Below are 25,485 nucleotides of genomic sequence, written 5' to 3'. Positions count from 1 at the left end.
AATTGGAGTCAGACTTCACCCCAACAACATTCTATCGTAGCTTGAACAAAGCCTGTGTCAGATTTTTCTTAATAATTATCCTGCTTGTTTTTGAGCACTTTCAAAGACAAAGCTCTCCCTGCCCCACCCCGAACCTGCCTGCTCCTGTTTTATTGGGGCAAGATTATGAAATATCAGTGTAGACCCAGTGTAACCTTGATGTGCAGTGATGGCAGAAAGTGCGAAGAAGGAGGACTTGGAGCTGTGCCATTTCAACTGAGATTAAATCACATTCATAACACGCTGTACGCCAGATATACGGTTCCTATTACTGATGTGGGTCACAGGTTTTGGATGTGTACTGTCTGTCTTTTTTCTTCCATGTATTGTACTTAGAAATGCTTTGTCTGCTGGAACCGTTACTATGGATGTGCAGCCAGCAGAGTGAACCTTTCAGGACTTGTTGTGCATGCACATGGCATCCGCAGCTACTCCTGTCTGTTTGGGTGAATGGAGTGCTACGCCAGAGACTTCTAAAGATCTCTCCAAGAATGTATTTTTTATTTTATTTTTTTTTGCTCTGTTCTGGAAAGTTTTTGAAGAAGCCAGAGAGTTTTTTTGCTTTCAAAGTTTCATGTTGATTTTTGCTCTCAAGCGTTACCTTCTCTCTGGTTTCTTTGTTTCTAGCCTCAAAGAATACAGCAGCAGGAGCAGCAGACTACAACAGCATTGCAAATGAGACCCCTAATAAAAGAATAACCATATTTCAAGTACTGGAAGATCTTGAAAACAAATCTCAAATCACTGAAGTGATTGATTCTCTATACAAAGACTTTTCTAGCTAATTCCATTTAAATGTAAATCTAAAATTACACCGTGTTATTGGCAGTTAACTTTAAGGACATTCAGATCTGTAATCTCTCTGCGTAGGACCTCAAACGAGCTGCTTTCCCTTTCTTCCAGACTGAAAAATGTGGGTAGCACTTGATGCAGTACTGCAGCTTTTATGGGAGAAAGTTACTAAAAATGTTGTTGTTTGTTGGCTCACGAGGTAGTTGGCTAACCCAAGAAAGATAAAAGCTTTTCTGCCACTATGAGAAAGTGCAAATTTCTGGGAGGTGGATTGATGATAACAGGTATGCTGCTTGATTGAAGCCAGTTGAAGGAAACAAACATGAAGGCCCCTGCATTGTTTGCCAAAAAAAATACAGTGGCGGAGGAGAGAAGCAGGTATAAGCATTCTGAGACTCAAGACTGCAATTAATATTATAAATCAGTGTTAATACTGTTATAAATCAGTGTTTGTAAATAGTGTCAGCGGTTGTCATGTCAGCCGTTTCTGTCTTTTCTTTAGTTCACTCTTTTAGTTTATTCTACATAACCTTAACATGGCATTACTACTTTAAAAACCTGCAAGTATGATTTAGAATAAAAGTGGGATAGATTACTGTCAGAGATGCAGATGGATGGAGACTAATCTTGGTGCAGTAGACTAGGAGACGGATGGCGTTATTGAGGTAGAGCGAAAGGAGGGAGGCGCAGAATGAATGAGGCTAGGAGAAGGACGAACCGAGGCAGGAGTGATCTGTGTACGACTGAAGGGAGCGCTGAGGGAGGGAATGAAGGAATGACAAATGATCAAAAAGGTGGAGAGACAAGAAGCGACCAGAGTGATTGAGGAGATGGTGATTGAGGTGGGGTAAAATGTGGAAACGGAGTTAAGCTAGCTGTGAGAGAGTACGAGTGAGGAGAGGTGGAATGAGAGAGCAGGCCAGAGAGTTAAGGTGTTCACTTTGGTCTGAGTGTCGTGCTGCACTGCTGTGATAGCTGCAGGAGACGACCCTGCTGCTCTGAACTATAGGTGACTTAATCAACATGTGTGTCCTGCATGGCCTTTTTTCTCACAGCATACACTATGTGAGAGACCTTTCTCTTCTCCATTGTCCATTGTCCTTTTCTCTCTGCGTTTCCTTTGCAGAGGAGTGGAACACATTTTAATGCCTCTCGCTCCTCTGACAATGCTTGGCTCTCCCCTGAATCCTTCCACTTCCCTTTCCTCTTTCTGTTCTCCAAATAGGTTATTTAGGGCTTAGTACTTAACTGTACACACTTAGCGGTCAGTCGACACTCACACACACATGCACATACATCCTTCGAGATTGTCTGCTTAATACTTCATAGCACTTAGAGGCTTCAACAAGCCCCCATGGTGCTCCACTGAGGTGTAGAACGCATGACAGCATGCTAATTCCCCCCCCCCCACGCACTCCATCTATCCCTTTGTGACCATCACACTACTCTCCCCCCCCAATCTTCTCCGCAGCCAGCATGGTTTAATGAGCACAGAGAACACAACGCTGTACATGCAGGACAATATGTTACACATTATTAATTCACACTGCGGGCCAAACGTAGACTTCTTGAGACTTCTGGCCAAATTCAACTTGCAATTTCCGTAGGCTTTTATGTCTACTGTGCTCAAGTTCCCTTTTTAATCCTATTTTTTTTTTTATCATTTTTTTTTAGCATGATGACATTTTATCAGTGACCACACGAAGATAAATGTAGTTACCTGTGGAGTGCAAATTATTTTCCACTTGAGTTAAAAGCACTAGCAGCTTGGTCGTTCTGTGCATTTTACAGCTGTCAGTCCAGCCTCTTCATGGTTACCGCTGCTAATGGGAAAGTCATTAAAAAGTGCCCTGCACTGCCTAAACAGCTGACTCATTCGGTATGAATAACATAAGTTTTCTTACCACTCTCCCCGAGGTTCAGAAAGCAGAAATATTCTTTATTCTGTTCTTTTTAGTTTTTATTTAGTTTTTTTTTTTACCAAAAGTGATAGTCATAGTCAAAAGTTGGATGTGTTGAGCAGTGGAGATAGATAGATAGATAGATAGATAGATAGATAGATAGATAGATAGGTAGGTAGATAGATAGATAGATAGATAGATAGATAGATAGGTAGGTAGATAGATAGGTAGATAGATCAGACAAAGGTCCCAGGCCAGATTCAAACTCCACAATAAAAATAAATAAATAGCAAAACCTATGTTCATTCCCTATTTTCCTTTTACTTATGACAGTAACCACATATAATTTACTCTTTGGGGATACTAGCTCAAGTCCCCCCCCCCTCCCCCCCCCCCCAAAAACAGGAGTGAACAGATATATAAGCTATTTTGCTATAAAACACAATACTCAACTCATCTTCAAAGTAAAAACAGAACATAAACTTCATTAGTATTGGCATCTGTAAAGCCCTCTGGTTTTATTTCATACTGCATAGTAATGCAGAATGCATCACATGGGACAGTTTGTGTGGCAGCTTTCAAAAGAGGACAAGTGTGTGTGTCAGGGGACCCGTGTCTGATATGTGAGTAAGCACATATCCCCCATGAGTCCTCCCTTAAAATGTGGTAAGTTATGCTGCGAGTCCTTGCCACTCACCACAATAATTCATAAGCGTTTCAAGACCTGTTGTCTGGGGACTCCGTGCTCGCTTGTGTATGTGTGTACACTTGTGTGTGTGTGTATGAGGAGCATTGTATGTGTGTGAGAGACCAAATGAATGAGTGAATGTGTTTGTGTGCGTTTGTGTCATCGGGGACCACAGACACTGTCGGCTTCATTTCCCAACATCATGTAACTGAGGACAGGCTGGCCTTCTGAGACCTCAAGCTGAAAAACAGTAAAGTGACATTATGAGCACACACACACAGACATCAGGGCGAAGGGTGGAATCCTGGGCTTGTCATGCTCTGCGCCATAATCCAGTTTAGAAGGATTAATTAGGAATTAAGGAGTGTAATGTTATCGGTGCGTGATCCGTTCACATGTGTGCACGCCCGTGCACATTCACATATCTCACTCTGTTTGAGTGTGTATTTAGGCCATGGATCATTCAGAAATCATTCTGATTTTCTGACTTTATTACATTTTCCTTCAGTTCTTTTTTTCAGATTTTCACATTCTACCCTCGCTCCCTCCTCCGACTGCCTTACTTATCATCCTCTTTTATTTTAACCATCTTCTACCCTTCAAACATCCTCACACTTTTCCCTTCAACTTCCTTTCCCATCTTCTAGGAACATCCATAAAATGACTTTTTCAGTCTTCGCTACGGCCTTGTTTTCTGCTACTCCTTTCTGCTTTCAGTGGCAGCATTATCCTGTTTCTTAAGGTCCTGTGTGGGCTTTCATTCAGTGCTTTCATCCTTCCAGGCTAGCTTTGTCAGAGAAAAAGACTGTGGGAGAGATTTCTATAGCTCTGCCACTCTTTCAAGGAGGCTACGGCATTCAGGTGTGCCTCTCTGAATGTCCATTTTGTGTCTAGCTCCTCATTTTTCATAGTTTGTCTTTATTTCGGTTTGTGAATACTGCGACTGGGCAGCTGCGTTACTTACAATTGCTTGACTCAAGTCTCAGCCCTCTTTCTGTATGAAGCAGCCCGGCTTTCAGACGAGAGTTGAGTGGCTTACCTTTGTCCTTTTTAAGACGATGCTTTCAGTCTTCCTGCTTCTTTTTTTTCCCCCAGCTCCTCCACCCATCGAGATGCTCATTTGTGGATGTGTGTGCTCTTGTGTACCCAATACTCTGTTTGTGCTTTATCTTACACAATGATTGTAAAGATGGATTGAGAGATGAAGGGCAATAAAAAGGCAATAAAAAAGCGGCAGGATGAATAGGAGGGGAATGGAAACGGAGTGGGAACAGGAAAAAACACCGTGAGCGATGAGGTTGTTTATGTCTGCATGTTTCCTGGACTGTAATTTTGCGCGTTTGCCTGCCTGCCAGATTCAGTGAGGTGTGTGTTGATACTTCCTCAGGCAGACAGTAATGATATTGTTTTTATTAATGCCTGATTAAAGTTTTAGCGTGTGGCTGCTGGAGCTCATAGTGCTTTTATAACACTGTGCCTCTAACAGCCGTCAGCCCTCTTAACACCCAAACACAAAACGCTGCCTCTCCAACTCTCTTTTCCTGCCAGTTTTTCCACACAATGAGCAACAAGCATTCAAATGAAAACAAGCAATACTCATCCTCTGACCACCGTGCTCACCTTTATCCATCCATCTGGATTTCCATGCCTATGCTTTATGCTCGCTCTCTCTCTCTCTCTCTCTTTGTCTCCTTTCTTTAGCTCTCCTCTGCTCCCTCCTTCCTCTTTTCTCTCTCACTGCCTGCCGCCCTCCGTCTCTCTTGTTCCCTCCGGCACTATTGGCAGCATTCTGTCTCTGTCAGGTGTGTGTGAGATAGCCTTCACGCCATTGACTTGGAGGAGATAGGCTTTTGGATGCCTCAGCCTCCATTCGACTGGTTCCTTAACTCTTCCCTTACCAACCGATAAGAAGAAATCACTTGCACCTGTCACTCTGTGTAGATTTGATTGAAGGTTATTAGACATTTAATAGATCCTACTGGGTGCACGGTATGTTTCAGCCCACTGCAAACCATGTACAATAAATTGCCACCATCCATTTCCAAGGTTTTTTTTTTCTTTTTAATATTTGATTGCTTTTTTCTTACCCTCTAGGCATCCATTTGTTTCTGCTTATTTCAGCTTAGTGTAGAAATTCAGCTTCAAGCCAAGTTCAAGTAAATTTCTTGAACTTTTTATTGAAGTTGTTTTTGTGTTGTAATGTCAGTTAAAGATGGTTTGAGAGTTGGCTGCTACACAGCAATATATTCATGACAGAGGTTGTCAGAAAATCAAAACTTGGAGACAACAATAGGATGAGCTTTATGTAAGGATTATTTGAGTTAATTTGAGTTAGATAGCTTATCTTGCTGTCTTACGGCAGCTTCACTGATGACAATAACAAACTTTGTGAAGGAGGGAAAAAAGCAGGAGTAGAGTTAGCTGTGATGGATTATGTACCTAAAGCAAGTTTAAAGTTTTACCAAGTTGCCGTTCATCCTGTACTGAATCGAAAAAGTTTCTAAAACAAACAGCACCCCATGGTCAGTTTGCAAACAGTTTCATATTTGCACATGCAGCAAACACAGAAAAACATGGGCATTTTAAGGCACGTTTCTAGCCACCTGATGTGCTTAAGAACAAACTTTGCTTACCTTTGGTTACAGGACCGCTCACTCTGTAAAGAGATATTGTCTTTTTCTGCTTGTCAGATGTTTGATTCTGTCCAGCCACACATTTACTTTACAAAGGTACAACCCTGTGAACCCTAAAAATGACTAAATGTACACGCAAAAAATATTCCGTTTTTTTGCCCTTATTCTAAAAAGTCTATGTTCCTACTAAGCTGTTGACATGGCTAATAAAATAGGCATTCTGCTAATATTCCTGTTTACATGCAGCTGTGCATCATTTGATAATGTTAAACGTACCTATGACGAATGTGTATTATATGATATATTTATGCATGTCCTAAAACCTGTTGTCTTTCATAATGTTTACAGCCTGAAATGTGAATGGGGCATTAGTTCTCAGTTGGATCAGCAGTGCTGAAAAATATTTTACATTATAGGGATCACATGGTTACAAAATGAATGTGAAGAATAACATGCATCAGAATTTTGACAGGCTAAAACACACAAAGTCAGGTTTCTGGGACAGTAAATGTTTTTGGGATGCCAAGATTTATTTAACTTAAATGCATTTGCACGCGTTAGCCATATCATTCTAATCTGAGGTCCGATGTTCAAAATGCTCGGCTTGTAGCTGTGTTACATTTCAGCTTGTTTGTTTGTGTGAAAGAGAGAAAAAAAAAAGAGAGAGAGAGAGAGTAACAAGGCCAGCTCTGCCTCCAGGCTGTTTGGCCCCAAACTCTCATCAGCCTGCTGGTGCTGAAACAGAGAACCTTCTGCCCCTTGCCACTGTGCAACCACACACACACACACACACACACACACACACACACACACACACACACACACACACACACACACACACACACACACACACACACACACACACACACACACACACACACACACACAACATAGAGCAATACAAACACATGCACACATAAAGAAACTCATGCATTCATAACACACACAATGAAAGTTTGTGACTAAATCATATTCCCCATCTCTCGCCGTCATCCTCACTTGTTTTATCAGTGCATCCCATCTCCTTTTATCCACCTCCCTAATCTGTCTGTGCCTCTATCAGACACTTTCTATTCCCATATCTTGCCTCTGAGACGAGCTCTCTTTCCTTACTCCTCCACTCCCTTCATCCTTATCTTGTTTCCTCGCACCCCCATACATCCACCAGCTTTAGATTACTTTGAGCATGTTTCTTGTCCCCTCTCTCCTCTTTTTCATTTCTCTCTCTCTCTTCCTCTCTGTGTGTCTCCATCCCTCTCTACCCCCCTCCTCATCCCTCTCCTCTCCTTTCCATGTCTCCCTCTCTTCTCAGCGGTGGTTTTAATGCATTATGAAAATGGACTGGGGCTATGAAAGCGAAACAGGACAAGTTTGGCTGTTTAATGTGACTCCTTTCACTCCTCATCTGCCTCATTGGCACCCCGCGTTTGTGTGTGTGTGTGTGTGTGTGTGTGTGTGTGTGTGCATGCTGCTGTGTGAAGTTGTGCTTTTTGTGTGCCTATTGGTATGCGTGTGCAATCTCTCACACACACACACACACACACACACACACACACACACACACACACACACACACACACACACACACACACAAAGCATTTCTTTGGCTGTTTTTTTTTTTTTTTTTTATTGTATTGCCGTTAACACTGAAAGCTCAATGTGACCAACACATGAGCTGGTCTTCAGACATGTAGTGACACGTTTCCTGCTCTTCAATGTGAACCTCCAGCACTCTTAGCGCACACGTGCACACCCTTTGGGCAAGCATTAAACGGCATGAATAATAGAATAGACGGGCAGACAGCGTGGAACACATGTTTCTCTGAGATGCGCTAATGGAAAAGAGTGTTAGGGCATGAATAGGAGGATGAAGGAAGCTGGGTGTTTATGAGGCAGAGGATACGTTCTACCCTACAGGATGGTTCGACCTGGATGCAAGTCTGCCCATTTCCACCTCTCTCACTGTTCCTCTCTGACATTTGTACCAACCTCTACTTCAATCCCGCCACTGTTCCGGCTGTGTTAATTTGTGTGAAGTCAAAGCTCTTCATCTCTGGAGAGAGGGGGGGATCATCTTGGGAAGAGATGGGGCCAGATGAACTGATTAACTGATGGTAGATTCAGAGTGGGAGGAACACAACTGATAAAGAGAGGGGAGAGTTGATATAAGAGTATTGAAATTGAGGCCAGCTGGTGACAAAACAGCAACTGTTGGTTAGATGGTGTGCTGTATTTGACTGAGAGAATGGAAGGTAGAGACGGGGGGGGGGCGTTGTTTAGAGGTCACTGACCCACCTCATGCCTAAATGTCAACTTGCAGTATTCAAATAGATTTGATGAAACTCGATGTGTTTGAGCTAGAAGTTAAGTGAACTTTTTTTACTGTGCTACTTGAGAGAGAGCCGCAGCATGGATTTAAAATAGCCTCAGTCTTTTCTTGTCATTTCTTTTCTTTTCCTTTTGCAGACTCCCCCTTTCTGCCTCTCCGCCACCTCCTCTCATGCTCACTCTTTCTCTCTGATGTTGCAGAGCGTGCGTGCTTGTGTGCGTGTGCGTGTGTGTGTGTGTGTGGCTGGCTGGCGATGGGTATTCTGAGCGCGGGCGGCGTATGTGTGTGCATCAGGGTTTAATTGCGGTGTGCATAGAAACGAGTGTAATTAGCCAGCACTCGCTTCCCCGCCGCCCGGCTAACAACCAGCATCCCCTCTGCGCTTGCTCTTTCTCTCTCTGCCTTTCTTCTTTGTCTCCCTCCCTCTCTCTCTTGTCTCATGCCTGTTGCCACAACGACAAGCCCCACTCCGCCATTGTTCCCCGCTGTTCTCCAAGAACAAAGGAGGAGGCTATTAGATCCCTGAGAGAGGAGTGGTGGAAATGGAGGAGAGAGATAGAGAAGGAGAGAAGGGATTGCTGTAAGGGTGATGAGATGAGAGTGTGAGAGCGTATTGGCGAATCAGCGAGTGAAAGAAAGAGAGAGAGAGAGAGAGAGAATCGGGCATGGAATAAGTGAACAACGAGACAAAGAGATGGAGTTAGAGAATGAGAGTTTGGGAGATTTACTCTGAGGAGTAGAAAAGGGGGGAAAGGGAAAGTGGGAGAAAGGACATGAGAACAAGACTTTTTGAGAATTAGAGGAGGACAGACAGATTAGAGGAGGAGAGAGGCTTGTAGGTTAGCAGAGATAGCTCTGGTTTTCCTCCTTCAGGAGCAAAAAGTGAGCATAAGAAAGTTATTTAATTTAATTCAGAGAAACATACTTAGCTTCTCTACACAGAGTTTCATCCCATCTACCTTTTCTCTTCATAATCCCTCTCTCTTCCCGTTTCCCTCCCCCTTTTGCCCTTTCTCAGTCCATTAGAAACAAGATTTTGAGTCTTTGTACGTATACACTTTGCACTCTATGCACTCATAGCTCGTGTGGCCTTGCTCTCCGTGCTCATGAGTATGTTTGTACTCTGTGTGAGGGTCATTAGTAGCGAGTGTAGGCGGTAATGCGCTGTCTGCAATGCCGGCCATCTGAATGTTAACAGATTGTAACGCACGACAGAGAGTGAATTTGGTTTCCCAAGGAAAATGGAGCAAATTACACTTTTATAGCTCTCTGCCACTATCCTTTGCTCCCGCCATTACTCACTGGGTGTAGCCAGAGAGAGACGAGGGGAGGGAGAGGATGGGAGAACAAGTGATTGGGAAGATGTCCTTACTGAGGAGGACAGTTTAGGTGTGATGGTGAAACTGTGGTTTATGGGGGGATGCAGGGACAGCTTTTTAAGTAGTTGATAACCTCTATCTCTGTTTGACCTTCTCATACAGTGGAGTCATACCTCAGGGATGAATGGCTGCTATTATCCCGGGGGAGGTTTAGATAATTGTCAAGATTACCACCCCTAGTTGAAATTTGCAATACCCGTACACATTTAATCCTTAAAATATTATCAAAAAGGGAACCTGACCTGTACAGTTATTATATTTGGATTGAGATATGTCGGATATTTACAGTTCTTAATGTTAAATACAGTTACAAGGTAAATGTCAGTGCTATGGTTCTTCCAGCTACAGTTTACTTGATAAACTCAACATTAACACACACACACACGTGTTTTCGGAGTATTTGTATGCAAAGCCTAATAAAGCATCTATAACCTATCCTCAAATATCAATTTGTTTCCGGATTCTCCAACAGTACTAACAACAAAACACAAAATATTTACCATTACCTGTGTCATTATCGATTTCTGGTGTAAAAAGCTCCAAAATGAGTTTGTTTATTTGTAACAACAAAATTAACCATGAAATAAACCAACTTTATTGAGATGATTTGGTCCACTGGAATACATTGTTTATTATGGAGACAATCCAACAGGGGCCAGCTTTCAGGGTTCTCACATCAAAACCGTAAACACTACAGAAGATAACAAGTAATCGCGCCAGTGTAAGCCTGTTGTATAATTGAACTTCTCCTTCAAAGTAAAACTATCATGACATTCAAAAAGTTTATTTGCAACACCTACATATGTTCTCCCTGATAGTGACAAGTCACCGGTACGTCATTGCTAATGATGACTGACAGGCGGTACAATAAATGGACAGATCTAAACTGTAGCAGACTGAGATAATGTTAGCTTCATAGTCTGACAGCACAAGCTGCTACACAGCTCTCAATCCTGCTGATCTAATATGCTTAAGTTAAACTGCCACCTGTTGCTCATTTGCACCTGCCTGTAACCTATAGCTGCTATCTGCCAATCTAAAAGTATCTATACAATACTTGGCACAAGACATTGATAATACATTGCTAGTTCTCCTCTATGGGAATGAAAACAACAGATACAACACATCTTTGACCGATGCGACTGCTTTGCTAAAACTTTGTGTTGTGCAACATCTGCATCTTTTGTGATACAGTAGGAGACTGGACTCTGTAGTGGAGTCTGTGTTTTTTGCTTTTGAATAATCCTGGATCTACCCCAGTTGACCTTTTGATTAATTTAAGAGAACTCATTAAAGTTAGATTTTTCCTTTTAAGATTCACATTGCTCATGCTCAGCCTAACATAATGCATACATTATCTAATTCACTGCTGACTTTTGCCTGGCTTTCTGACACTGTTGAGTGTTTAAATTCTTAAAGACTGTGGCCAAAGTTCAATAATCTAATAATAGAACTGTAGATTAGACATATTATAGATGTCTTTTTAAGCTTTAATGCTTAGTTAATATCCTGGTATTCTTCAGTATATTATCACATTTCCATTGGTGCCCTGTGTGTACTCCTGGCATTAACTGTTGTCTAAAGTAAAATAAACAGAAATATGGAATTAGTGTTCCTTCTGTTTGCTTTGTCAGATTAATCAAACTGTCTATGATGATTTGGAGGAGGCAGAGAGGAAATGTTCCCTTTTGATTGGAGATATTAGAAACATGAATGGATTTGCTCTGCATCTGTTTGGGAAAAGGACTGAAGTCCTCGTACTGAACAACTAAAGAGGAAATCTCCAAGAGCGTTGTAGAAGACCGTGAGGATCCTGTCTCACCTTCAAGTCGTAATGAAGTAACACGGCAGAGAGAAAAAGATGGCTTTTGATTTGGGAATTAAAGCAAAGCTTAGCTAGAGTGAAACAGCAGTCAAGGTTGACTCAAGGGTGACATTTCCCAGCCAGGCAGTGAATGTGTTAGTGTACAAGCACACACATTTACACACACTCACACACACACACACTCACACACACACGTATACAGCATCATATGAGGATTCACCCGCCTGACCTGGCGGCTCTGTTTCCCTCCAGTGGGAGATGGGGAATATCTTTCCTGGCGATGTGTTGCTTCTTAGCATCACAAAGATTGTATTCCTTCCTCCTGGAGGGAGCAATGATGGGGAAGTGTCTCCATCACTCCAACCCCACCTGTCTGCTCCTGAATGTTTCGTCCCCTCCACCCTCTTCCCTTCCTCCTGTATCTCCCTCTGTCTTGCTCTCTCTCTCTCTCTCTCTCTCTCTCTCCCCTCTCCCCCCCTCCATCTGCTACCCTCCCTGAGCTGACATTTGCTGTCAGGCAGCCTTATTATTTTGTTCTTCAGGTTTCTGATTAGGATTCTCTTGTTCCCTCTCTTTCTCTCTCTGTCTCGGTCCCTCTCCCTCTCCTGTCGTCTCTCTTCTTCCTCCGGCCCTCCCCCACAAACAACTCAGTCCAATAATGTTTCCTTTCCTGCCTCGTTCTCTCACTTTTTTCTGTCTTTCTTTGCCGCATTCAATTCGGCATAATCTAATTCAGTCCATCTCCCACTTCCCCATCTTCTCTTACACCTCTCTCATCTCTCTCCGTCTCACTGTGTTTTTAAAGGTCAGTTTTTTTTTTTCTTTTTTTCTTTTTTTCTGTTTCACCCTCCCTCTTTTTTCCCTTCTCCCCATAAAGTTCTTGGTGCAGTCTCTCCCAAGGACTCTGTGTCTCTGGCTTTTAATTATACTCTGTGGGCCCTCTACCCCGTCCCTGTAGAAACACGCACACATGCAGGTTTATGCACCCTCCCACGTGCACGGACGTGGAGCAGACGTGCCCAGAGTAAACAAAGTATGCTCAGCCATGATTGTCCAGCTGTTGATGTTGTTCCTACATACACACCTAGTTTGAATTTATCTTTAAGTATGTTGGAGCTGACTACTTAACCACAGGTTGATTATCTGCCAGAGATAGTGAGTGTGTGTTTCGTCCGTGCTGAGTTCCACGAAAGTAGCAGGAGTTCATCATGCAACTGGACAGCAAAGGAGACAGGAGATGGTTGTCATGGTGATAAGAATCCCTTGAGGGTGTATTTTCTCCCAATCATTCTCTGCCTCCTGTCCACTAGCTGTATTTTTCTTTGTCTCTCTTTCTCTCTCTCATTTAATCTTTCTCTCTTTGTCTTTCTATCCCTCATCTCTCCCTGCCTGTCACACGCTGCTCTCTTTCTCTTCACGTCTCGCTCCGTCTTTTTTTCCCCCTCTTTCTCTTAATGTCTTCTTTTGTTCTCATCTTTCTTCCTGTTTCTCTTTCCCTCTCCTTTCTTCCGTCCCTGTGGTCCTCACCTCTTGTCCAGCCATCGAGGGAGGGAGAAGCAGAGGAGGGAAAGGAATGCTAATTTTATCACCACAGCGACGGAGTGCAGAAGGAGAGATGGAAAAAGGGAGAGAGAGAAAATGTCACTCGTCTGAGCGGAAATTAGATGGCCATTGCTGTGTGTGTGTGTGTGTGTGTGTGTGTGTGTGTGTGTGTGTGTGTGTGTGTGTGTGTGTGTGTGTGTGTGTGTGTGTGTGTGTGTGTGTGTGTGTGTGTGTGTGTGTGTGTGTGTGTGTCAACAGAAAAGATCAGGATGACAGTCTGAGTGACATTTGGTGTATTTTTCCTCAGCTTTGCCTTGTTCCCTTGCCCAGTAAATGATATATAGGTATGAGTTTCTGTGTGCAGGGGGCAAATGCTAATGTATGGACGTGTGTCAATGCATTTTTTTTTTTTTTTTGTGTATATTTCCATCCAGTGTGAGAGCTGTTTTCTACCCTCTCTTTGCTTTTCCAAGTCAATCATCAGTCTCTCTCACTTTTTCTTCATTCCACTGCTCTCTCTCTCTCCTCACCCCTCACTCATGTCGGAAATGTAATCACGTTCGGGGCTGCGGCGAGGGAAAGAGAGGGATCATGGTGGGGGGGGGAAGAGAGACTTTGAAGCGAACGTGGGGAAGAGAAAGAAAAAGGCATTTGTATGTGTACCCAATTACCACTCCAGCCAGCCCAAAGTCACCTTCGCAGAGAACGGACGCACACACTCTCAAAATAGCTGCTTCCATCCCGCCTCCTCTGTGTGTGTGTGTGTGTGTGTGTGTGTGTGTGTGTGTGTTGGTTCCAGTGGTGATGAGGTAGACTGAATAATGTAATGGCCTTCCTCTCGTCCGTCAGCTCGGGGCTTATTATGTGTGTGTCGTAGCTGTGTGTGTAATTGTAGCTGTGTTTGCGCGCCCTGTGTCTGATTGCTATAGCTGATTGAGTCCTTGTCCCGCAGATTTCAACCCAGGTCCTCAGCCTTTGATTAGGTGTTGTGATGTGTGAAAGCGGAAATCGTGTGTGTGTGTGTGTGTGTGTGTGTGTGTGTGTGTGTGTGTGTGTGTGTGTGTGTGTGTGTGTGTGTGTGTGACCTGAGCACAGTGGTCTTTACTAGTGTCTGTTGTTCTTCTTTTTGTGCATGTACTGAGTGCTTGTTTACGTGTGTGTCTATTCCTGTGATTCCATCTTTGTGAGACAGACATTTTCTCCATTTCTCAGTTTCAAGCACAAATTAAGGGTTAGGACTTGGATTTGAATCAGGTCTAGATCAGTGTTGGCACCACATGCCTGAACTGAGCCTCTACTCTCTGATGCTGGGGCCTGTAGACAATGTGGGTCCTTACAAGTAAAGCAATGTAAACTGTCTCTGTGTGTGTGTGTGTGTGTGTGTGTGTGTGTGTGTGTCTGTGTCCTTGTTAACTGTGGCCTCGTTCTGCCTTGCTTCTTAATTAAAAGACCGTAGGCCTCCCAGCACTGCCTGCGATCCCACACTCCACTGGGGCAGAAAAGCGCAGGAACAGAATGAGAAAGAGAGAGCGGTACAAAACCTGGATACGGAGAGAGTAGACAGAAATATGAAAAAGCAATGTGTCAAAATATATTGAAGAGAAAGAGTGATAGATTTCCAAAGGACAGGGAGGTAAAAAATACAAAAAAGGATTTACTACGAGGGAGGGAGAAAGTAATAGAAAGTTTGGAAATGTGGATTAAGAGAGCAGGTTAGTGTAGACTGATGGGAAGCAGGGCCCATACACATTCTCAATTGTCCCTGCTGAATTGATGTCACTCATTTCCACATCCGTTTATACATCCCATGTGTGTGGTTTTCAAGCGGTAATCTGCTCCATCTTATTCTTTACTTTCCATCTGTATAGGATCTTTCGCTCCGTCGCTCCCCATCTCCTGCTATCACATGTCACACACTCCTTGGTGTGTGTGTGTGTGTGTGTGTGTGCAAATCTGTGGTTAGATACATGCCTGTAAACCCTTGTATGCCTGCCTGGCTATCTCTGCCATTCTCTCCCCCTCGCTTGTCAGTGTGTGGTGAGTGGTGAGATAGTGGGTTAAATTTTAATGGTGCTGCCATCTCTCAGTAGTTTCTGAAAGAGGGCCAATGCAGTCTGACATACTCACTGAGCCGTGAGAAAAGACAAGACCGAGAGAGGAGCAATAGCTCGCTAGACATACACACGCATGCGAGCTAACAAGTCCACAGCACAAACAACAGGTAGAATAAAGAAAACACTACATAGTCTTGTGTTACAGTATTTTGAAGACGCATTTCTGTCAAAACTTAAATTGAAGAGATCGTGGCTGCTCTACTGTCCTTTTGTTTAGAGGTTCTCTGTATGATATCCAGAGGAATAAAACAACAGCTAACAACTGTTTGCAATGTAAAGATGAAGTGAGGTAATGTCGACCTGAGCAGGGACTGAAGCCGCAATCCGTCTGTGGGAGGTTTTCTGTGCTTTGTTGACATAGCCGGGCAGGAAAAACGCCTGCCTTTAAGTGCGTGTTAGTGCGTGTGAGCGTGTCCCCACTCTGGCTAGCTCATGGTCACCGCTCTGCACTGCGCTTATGCTGCGGTTACAGCCAATAACACTGTTACCATAGTTGAAGACGCTTAGTGCCCACCCTCTGTTTCAACACTGTAAGGAGCGCTGTAAGCTCTTTCTGCACTGTAACAGTTGTTGGCGCCGTTAACTGCGAGTCGTCCGGCACAGCTGTTGCCATGGTGAGAGCCTTTTGGCAGCATTGGATATGCTCTGAAGTTCATATGGAAAACCTTTTTAATGGAAACAAATCACATCCAGGTCAGCCTGCAAGTTGAACATGGACGTAGCTCTACAGTTCATCGTTTTGCAGATGCTTTTGTCCGAAGAAGTGCACAGCTGCAGCGATTCCCAAATTGATTATTTTCCTCAATATTCCACTCTTACCATGTTATCATTTTTAGTTACAGGAGAACCAGAAAATAACTCCACACACAGTACCTCTGGGAATGCACTGGGTGAGCTCATAGGCTGGTCTTTGGTTGGCATTATGTGTGTTTAAATCTGTGAACTCAATCACACAAACACAAACACTCTGTCACTCGCAAAAACATGTGCCAGTCTCTCAGCCATATTGTGTGTTGTTCCTTGATTGTTTTCATTTGCCCAACCTCACATAGCAGTCTGATTGGCAACACGTCCCCTGATGGCTCACTAAGCACATGGTGGGATTAGGTGTGTACTTTTGTGTGTGTGTGTGTGTGTTTTTTGTCTGTGTGCGTGCATGTGTGTCTTTTTGTCTAGCCTCAACTACAGCCAATTCCTGAGAGGCCAGCAGACAGATGTTCTAGGAAAGGATTTGCCCGTCTTTCTCTCTGTTTAAATATCTGTTTTTCTACTTTAGTTTATTTGGGGGATTGTTTTTTTGTTTTTTTTTCTCTTTTGGGGATGGGGCAAAACTGATTTAACAAACTGTAAAACCGGCTGCACCCCAATGGGTCTTTGATGAGAGAGACTTTCCCCAGGATCCCACGCAGAGTTGGAGGTTGCCAGATCGTGGTTGTCATCCCCCTCCGGCTACTTAGTTTGACTATGATCCAGGGTTATTGATGTATTTCAAACACCTGCAGTATTTTTCCCAAAGCTTTGCAACAAAGAGAAAACATCAGGTGTACCAATGCAAAGAAGTTCTCACAATGATTTCGGCAGTTTGGATTGAAGGACCGGTTTACTTTCTGGTTTTGCAATGATTCAAAGCTTTAAATGAAATACACTATATTTCAGTTCAAAGGGGAGCTCTATGGTTGCATGTGTATGGAGATATCTAATAGTAGTGCATTAATAATCATAACTGAGGCAAACTCTCTCTGAAACTGTACTCTCAGACCCTCTTTCTTCTTACCTTGTTGTCCAAATCTCATTGTCTTACTCCACATTCTTATCTCATCCTTTTTGCTCCATGGCTTCTCCCTCACGATACCGCCTCCCTTTGCAATTTCTCCACTTTGCTATTCATCCCCTTCGTCTCTCCTCCAGCATTACTCTCCACATGTCTTTCCCCTTTTTCCTTTCCTTTTTTTCTCCCCCCCTCTCATCTAGTCACTAGTTTCCTTGGCTTGGTCATATTAACATGCTGGCTGAAAGACACCATAGTGACAAGCACCAGACGACAGCCCAATCTTTTGCCTCCAGTCAGATACACTTTCTCGAGTGCCTTTGAGTGTGTATGTCCTGCGAGCGATGGCTGACATTAGAAAAGGCAAAACTCCCTCCCCAGCCCCCTTTACTGTCTCCAGGCATGGCTCAGGGGGTAATTAGACCTAGCAGAACTGGCCCTTGTCCTCCTCTTTGCCACATATGTGTGTATGCGTGTACATATGTGTGTGTGTGTGTGTGTGTGTGTGTACATGCTCCTGTGTGTGTTTGTGCATGTGTGCCAATCTTTCCACCATGCGGTCAAGTCACAATTGCTAATCAGGCCTGCGAGCCTTGCCTGAAGAGACCAAGAGAAGGAGAAGGGAGGGGGGGAGAACTGGGGAGGGATGGAGAAAATGAGTGAGTGCTTTCCTTTGTCCTCATCACTGAAGCAGAGATAAAGACGAGTGAAGGGATGGATGGTTGGAGACGAGAGGACAGAAACTGAGGGATTAACAGGATGAGTGTGTGCTCCAGTCCTGCAACGAGCTTTTAACTGTCCTCCATGGCATGACACCGTGTAGACCTCCGGTTTCTTTTCCCGGTCCCCCTTTCATCTAGTTTGCTTTGCATAAGTCAGAACTGCTTGTATTCATAAAGTGCCTCTCTATCACTTACTCATGCTCTTTTCTGCACTCTCCCGTTTTCTAGCTCCTTCCTGCTCCCACTCGCTCTCTGCCTGCTATCTTTCCATAAGGTAATAATGAATATTTGAGGGCTGACAGGAGCGCAGCACCTAATCCTTTCTGCCCGGGGCAAAATGGGCCTCATGGGGTGCATGTGTGTTACAGTTCATCTAACTTTTTAATTGAGATAGAAACCCAATTTCTAAGTTTTCGTTTCCACCTCTGTGCTCATGTAAATGAGACTTTCTGCATGGTTGTGCATATGTCATAGAAGGTCAGGATGGACAGTGCACTTGGCAAGCAGGGAAATGTCGGTACATTTTGGCGAGCAGCTGGCACTGACTGGATGAAGTGTACATGAGCAAGAGTTGTGACCCACCCCCCCCACCCCCCTTTCCCTGTTGAGTGAAGGTAAGGTTGGAGAGGCAAACTCATCTCTCCCCAATAGGAATGATGAAGTACCAAGTTATTAGCAGTTTTTAATTGCTTCTCTTCAAGCCTACGTTCAAATTTGAGAGATTGTCAGACCTTCACACAATCCCGTCTGTCAGAACACTAATCTCATCAATCAGTCTACACATATACAGACACACATACACGCACACACACACACACACACACACACACACACACATACGTAAAGTATATAAGTGTCTGTAAATGTCACTGCATGTCATCCAGAGCCCTGGGAACAAGGATCAGGTTTGATTGATAACGGTTGGCGAGCCTGCCTAATGATGTAGTTCACTCTCCTCCCCGTAGAGGGAGCACTGTGCTGTGAAGGCCAGTGCAGCGTCAAGGACATCCACACTGTGAATAACAAACACCAAAGCGCCACACAGACTACCAGAGTACCACAGGAAAACTACTTACGTACTCAGCGAGTCACTCAGTTATTCATTCAGGCACAAACGCAGCTGATTTGTGACTTTGAAGTTTGAACACTGAACCTTTTGTGTGTGTTTTTTGTTGTTGTCTCCATGTACCCTATTCAAGGCTCAGGTATTGTGGCTGGCTCCAAGGTCACTCCCTCTTCGTCTTTGTCCTTTTTAAACAAACTTCCCTCTATCTCGCTCCCCTTTATTTGCTCTCTCATCGTCTCAGTTCTCACACCTTTATTTGCTCTCGCTCCTTTTGATTTGATTTCCTTCTCTCCTTTACACTCTGTAGCTCTCCCTCGCTCCCTCTTTCTCTCCTCCTTGTAATTAGCCAGTGTAATTGCTGTAGTAAATCTTTTCTGCCGTCCCAAGGAGACTGGCTGATATAGGACTGATTTAATAAGCACACCAGCAGCTCACCTCTACGTGTGTGTGTGTGTGTGTGTGTGTGTGTGTGTGTGTGTGTGTGTGTGTGTGTGTGTGTGTGTGTGTGTGTGTGTGTGTGTGTGTGTGTGTGTGTGTGTGTGTGTGTGTGTGTGTGTGTGTGTGTGGTGTGGGGTAGGGGTATGTCTGTGTCCTCTGTTATTTGCTATGGGGATTTATGGGCTGTTTGTGTGGTTTCAGCAAGTGTGAATTCGAGTTCAAGGTAGTGCTGTGTCGGTGTGTCGACTGTAATGCACTTTATCAGCAATGCAGGCAGCATACTCGGTGTGTGTGTGTGGGTGTGTGTCTCATCAGTGAAGCGGTTACGTGCCGAGTGTGCGTCATCGCCGAAGACCTTCATGGCCAGAAGAGCATAGAGAGGTCAGAATGGCCCTGAGAGAACAACATTCACACACACACACACACACACACACACACACACACACACACACACACACACACACACACACACATACCCACTGTTTCCCAACATCTGCCCCGTCTCCCACTTCAACAAACTCCTTCCACTTCAGTCTCTCCTATGTGTACACCTTAAACCATCACATGTATGCACACTCACAGTCAGTATGTTCTTTCTTTTAACTTTTGTCTCCGCTCTGTCTCACACACACACACACACACACACACACACACACACACACACACACACACACACACACACACACACACACACACACACTCACACACAAAACTTAGATGGTGAGTGAGATGGAGTGTGAAGGTAATAAACAGTGTATCCAGGTGTTGGAGTTTGCCAGCCTTCTGCCATCCAGCAGCAGTACACCACGTTCTCCAATGGAGGGCACTGCAGCTCCACACATAAACAGTAACCACACTGAAGGACCCTCACATTGTGCCTCCTGTAGTCCATACATTTAGATTCTGTCTGTATAACAGCATCATTCTATACAACACTACAGACCAATATGCACAATAAAAATGTCTACCTCAATTTTTTTAGTTCAAGGCTAAAAAATAACATGTAAATTAACATTGAAAATCTGTGGGAGATTATTTTAAATTCTTCCAGTTTAAAGTATATTTATGTTTTCTGTCATTCGAATGTAAACAAAATAATAAAAATCCAGACCTGCTGTCACCATAAGTTTAATTCAAATGCCATTAAATACACTGACCAACAATTTAACAATCAAAATCCGCAAATATACCTATAATTATATATGTTTAAACATTACTGATTGGACCTTAACGAGTGATACAAGATTCCATGTGGTGGACATTGACTGATAAAGACCCAAATCTATTTGATTTAATTTTGAATTGAATCAAATAGAATAAAATACCAGGTTGTTATACTTGGAATTGTACATTGTGTAGGACCACTAAATAAGAAAATTATGTTTTCTATATTCCTACAAACTTGTTTTTTATAGGCTGGAGATAAAACTTTTTTTTAATAATTCCTTTTGGAAACAAAGTTTCATAAGTGTTTTTTCCATTCAGTCTTGGTTGAAAGTGTGTTAGTTAAGACTGCAGGCCAAGTCTAATGAGCAGATGGTAAAGCAAAACTTATTTCTGTATTCCATATTCTTAGGATATTTTTTGCTATAAATATTGGCTGTTTTTTATGTTTCTAAACCAAATGTAGTGTAATAATATCCAACTTAGTTCAGTGCAGAAAATCTAAGCAGCAGTTACACTGTTCATGCACCAGGGGTGCGCAAGTGAGCACGGTCTTAGCCCCTCCCACAAGCCCTCCCACAAGCCCTCGCCCTGCACCCTGCCCCCTCTCTCTTTTTCCTTTGTCCCACTCCCTTTTAGTACTAATACTTTAGCATTCTTAAAGTTAACCTTCTAAAACCACAAACATGTTCTTGATAAGATTCCCTGAAACTTATTAGGTCTATGTTGATGTTTAAAGTTGGCAAAATATGTTTTTGAGTCTCTGTGTTGTTCTGTCGATTGGGCAACCTCTTCAACTTTTTCCAAATAACTGCTCAACTCCGGGAAGTTGATGTTGTAACTTTAAACCCTCTTCTCTGTTCCAGTTTAGACAATCTCCAGCCCTGGAATGCTGAATGGAGAAAAGTTAGCTGGAAGTTATATAAAGTTAATGTTCTGCATTTTTCCTATCTTGCCACCAGGGGGCTCATGATAAAAAAACATATTTATATACAATGGAGCCGATCATCTGAAAGCTTTTAGTGGGTTAAAAATAAACTGCAGCGCTCCACAAGCAGGGAGTGGTGATGAGAGGATGAATAGGCTGCATGAAAAAACAGAAGAAGGGATTGAAAGATTGAAAAGAGAGGAGACTATGCTTTCTGGGAGAGGACTGGAACTATTCTTTGAGTTGAGGCTGTAGTTCAGAGTGGCAAGGGATGAAAGTGTACCACACATTCTTTCCCCTCATGTGTTTCTCTCTCTCTCTCTTTATCCTTTTGTTTCTTATTATCTTTTCCTTTTTTTTTTGCTTCTGTCCATCTGTCTTTTTTATTTTTCTTCTCTTTCTCCAAGCCTGGCTACCCATAACCTCCTCCACCACACATTTTCTCCTTTTAAGGACTGAGGGGATGAGAGAGGAAGCGAATGGGAGGGAGGGGGGTTGAAGGACACACTCGGGCCTGCTGACTGATAAACAGACTCCTCTTTGTGCAGATAGAGACACACAGACACACACATGCACACGCACACACATAGTTATATATTGACAGAGACCTCTGCATGACTTGGCTCCTCATGATTCTGTGCCCCCCTCCTTTCACGTCTTCTCCCCCTCCATCCCTCTGCTTTTTTTCCTCTCTTTCCACTTAATTGAAAACAGAAGTCAGAAATGGAAAAATTTCATTTTTCTTTTGTGGCACACACATGCTTTCCTGCGTGTGAACTCCCACATACACACTGGCAGCCCCCCCCATCTCTCAGCGCCAAGCAGCTGTTGGGAAGACAAGGGGGGGAGTGTTCCAGGAAAGGGGTGTGTGTGTGTGTGTGTGTGTGTGTGTGTGTGTGTGTGTGTGTGTGTGTGTGTGTGTGTGTGTGTGTGTGTGTGTGTGTGTGTGTGTGTGTGTGTGTGTGTGTGTGTGTGTGTGTGTGTGTGTGTGAGTGTGTGAGTTAGTGAGTTAGTGATTTTTTGTTTTCCCACAAAAGGTGGTCTACTTTGTATGACGGTGTAACAAAAAGGCAGCTGGGACGATAAAACATGTGGATGTTTAGATGTCAGAACTCCACTAGTGTGTTCATCTGTTGCTTGTGCATGTTTTTTTGTGTGCATCTGTCTAGCCACACATGTGTTCTGCCTCTGACCATTTCCTCTCCTCCCCCACAATGACTAAGTGTAACCTGATGCAGTGCTCCATAGCCAACACTAGAGGTGCCCTTGGATCATAAATGAAATAAGACTGCACGTGGAGACCACAGAGCAGCCATTTTACAATCTGCACAACAGACCCCATTTTATGAATCAGCCATGATGTCAACATAGCTGTGCCTCATTTCATTGGCCAGAGCGTAGCCGGCACTGTAGCTATGATAGCAAGCATATACACACACACACACACTCACGCTCACACATGCTCCCTCACCGGCTCTACATCTCTCTGAGATACACACACACACACACACACACACACACACTCACAGGCACACACACACACTGACCTAGTGACATGATGCCGTCACTAGGTCACTAGTCTTGTCCCAGACTAACTGGGTTGCCAGTCCTTGAGATTATACACCATCCAGATTAGATTTATCTGCGCTGTAGCATGTGTACTTGTCTTGTTACAAGTCTGCATGTGCAGATTTATATGTGTGCACACGGTGTTATCAGGTTTAAGCTTTTTACTAATATTTGATGTATTTATATCTTTTAATATATCTTTAAATGTATTTTCCACTGTTTTTTTAGATGCTTCTGTCTCAAAGAAGTGAATTATTTTAGGCCATTATCAGTCTCCCTGTTTGTGTCTCCGTCCCGAGATGTTAATTTGTAGATGCTTGTCACTTCCTTTGAGTCTTTTCCTTTCCTTTCAGCTGTGACTTGCTCTGTTTATGTGTTTGTGCAAAGATATTTATGTTGTTTCCTCTCAGATGTCCTGATATTCCTACCCGGTGTCTGTGTGTAATGGTTGACTTCCTGCTGTGGTTTCCTGCTCTCAGCTGAGACAATGGCTGGAGTGTTGGACACATGGTAGTGATACACACAGCTGATTAAAGTGATATAACACAAATTAAATCAAAACGGTAGAAGAGCAGATCAGATTGGGAGCAGGTTTGAGTCAAACTTTTGATCCAAGTGATGTTTGATTCTGAGAGAGGAGGTTCACACAGCTGAAGCTGAATGAAACAATAGGACTTATTGAGGCCACAGTCCACTGACTGACTGTATTGTGTAAAAGTGTATGTTCTAAATGGAGAGATGAGAAGCTCATTAAGAGGCCAAGACTCTAACAGACTGTCCGACTGATTGGCCTCTCACATAGAGACAAAGCACTGTTTGACTGGACATATGGAAGGATGGACAGATGGATGGATGTGTTGTTACGCTGTAGTGGCTCTCTCTCTGTCTCCGTGGAGAATACATACAGTGTTGTTTGAATGAGACTATTCTTTACTAGCAAACTGCACTTGAATATTGAATGATTGTGTGGAAGTGAAGAAAAGAGGGCCACACATAGAGTACACAGACTCGGGGGTTAGGTAAACCTAAACTACAATGGACAATATTATCAGTAACACTGGTAGTTAAACAGCTGTAGGTAGGCCTGTCTCTACAACATCTGGCCATTATTTACAGTCGTTGAAGTCCAGATAGCCTCGTCTGCTGTAGTAAAAAACTTAATTTAGCTTCTGATGTTGTTACATGAGGTCATCGCCGGGAAGTGGAAACAGGTGGACTCAGCTCCTTTAGATTTGTATTGTTTGTCAGTGTGATTCAGACAGTAAGTGACAGAGACAGCATACTGGTACTATACATGCTTTACCAACTCTCTTGCTGACTGTTCTTTTCCAGACAGTAATTCTTGTTTCCTGTTACTGTCTGTCCTTAATAAAGATAAGACACTGATAAGACCACATACACAATTAGGCAAAACCTAAGGAGAGACTGGAAAAATGTGGGTGGTATTGATCCTCCATTGTTTATCAAAGTATTAGTAATAGTAGTAAGTCATACAGAAAGTATTAAAGGATAGGAAATGGTTGAGGCCATTGTTTCTTATAGGACTTCTTATTTTGGTACTGATGAATAGGAATAGTTGTGGAATTGAAACTTAGACATAGCTCAGCACAGCTAAGGCCCCCACTAACAATTGTTGTGATTATGAATCAATATTCAGATTGTATGAATAAAAAATGTCCAAAACATGTTTAGTGCCCATCTTAAGTTACCTCAGCAAAGAACAGTTTTTGAATTTTTTTTTTTGTTCCACAGTTAAGGCATTTCCTTTATAATAGAGATGAAATAAACTCCTCATTAATGTAAATCTGTAACAACATTCTTTATATACATACCTAAAAAACTTGATTGACTAAAGATTGACATCTTCACATGAATGTTAAATTGAGTTTGAGTGGTCAGATAATATTGACAGAATCAAGTGAACAACTGTGACTTCCAGCGCTCTGCTGACCTCAGGTCTGATGTGTCTCTGTGCAGCGGGCTATCAAGTGGTTAAACCCATGTGCTTGTTCATCTTTCACTCCTAATTCTCATCCAGTGCACATTCACCCCCACACACTGACACATCCGTACAGTCACAATCCTGACCTTGTCAGAACAGGTTAATGTGAAGCGCTTCTGTCGTGTGTGTGTGTGTGTGTGTGTGTGTGTGTGTGTGTGTGTGTGTGTGTGTGTGTGTGTGTGTGTGTGTGTGTGTGTGTGTGTGTGTGTGTGTGTGTGTGTGTGTGTGTGTGTGTGTGTGTGTGTGTACACACTGTATATACTTGTGTGTAGGCTGATTTGCAAACTTTGAATGCCTTACAGCTGACAAACGTCCGAGCGTATTTACCAGACCCACACACAAACGGGCTTACCCCCAGTGTTACAGCCTTTACATAGCAGTTCCATCGTAACCCCCGGACACTGATACAATAATCCTAACACCTCCATGACACCATACAGTTGGGAGGGAATTAAAAAGTGAAGGCCGTGCCAAGTCTGTCAGTTTTTATAGCATCACATAGGCCCTCGGTCCATCCCTTTTATCCACTTCTCTCTCTAATACAGTACCCACTGGATGTACCACTATGCTCCTTTCCAGCATTATA

At 43.2% G+C, this 25,485-nt stretch overlaps 1 protein-coding gene across 1 annotated transcript in view; it reads left to right on the top strand.

Annotated features, from left to right (window-relative positions):
* The window catches only part of LOC129090571 (protein diaphanous homolog 1-like), a 91,467-nt gene that overhangs the window by 47,071 nt on the left and 18,911 nt on the right, over positions 1–25,485 (top strand). The gene's annotated exons all lie outside the window — the stretch shown is intronic.

This window comes from Anoplopoma fimbria, chromosome 4 (assembly GCF_027596085.1).
Source record: "Anoplopoma fimbria isolate UVic2021 breed Golden Eagle Sablefish chromosome 4, Afim_UVic_2022, whole genome shotgun sequence".
In the NCBI taxonomy this organism is placed as follows: Eukaryota; Metazoa; Chordata; class Actinopteri; order Perciformes; family Anoplopomatidae; genus Anoplopoma; species Anoplopoma fimbria.
Note: the sequence above shows the minus strand (reverse complement) of the source record. Positions and strands in the feature narration are given on the sequence as shown.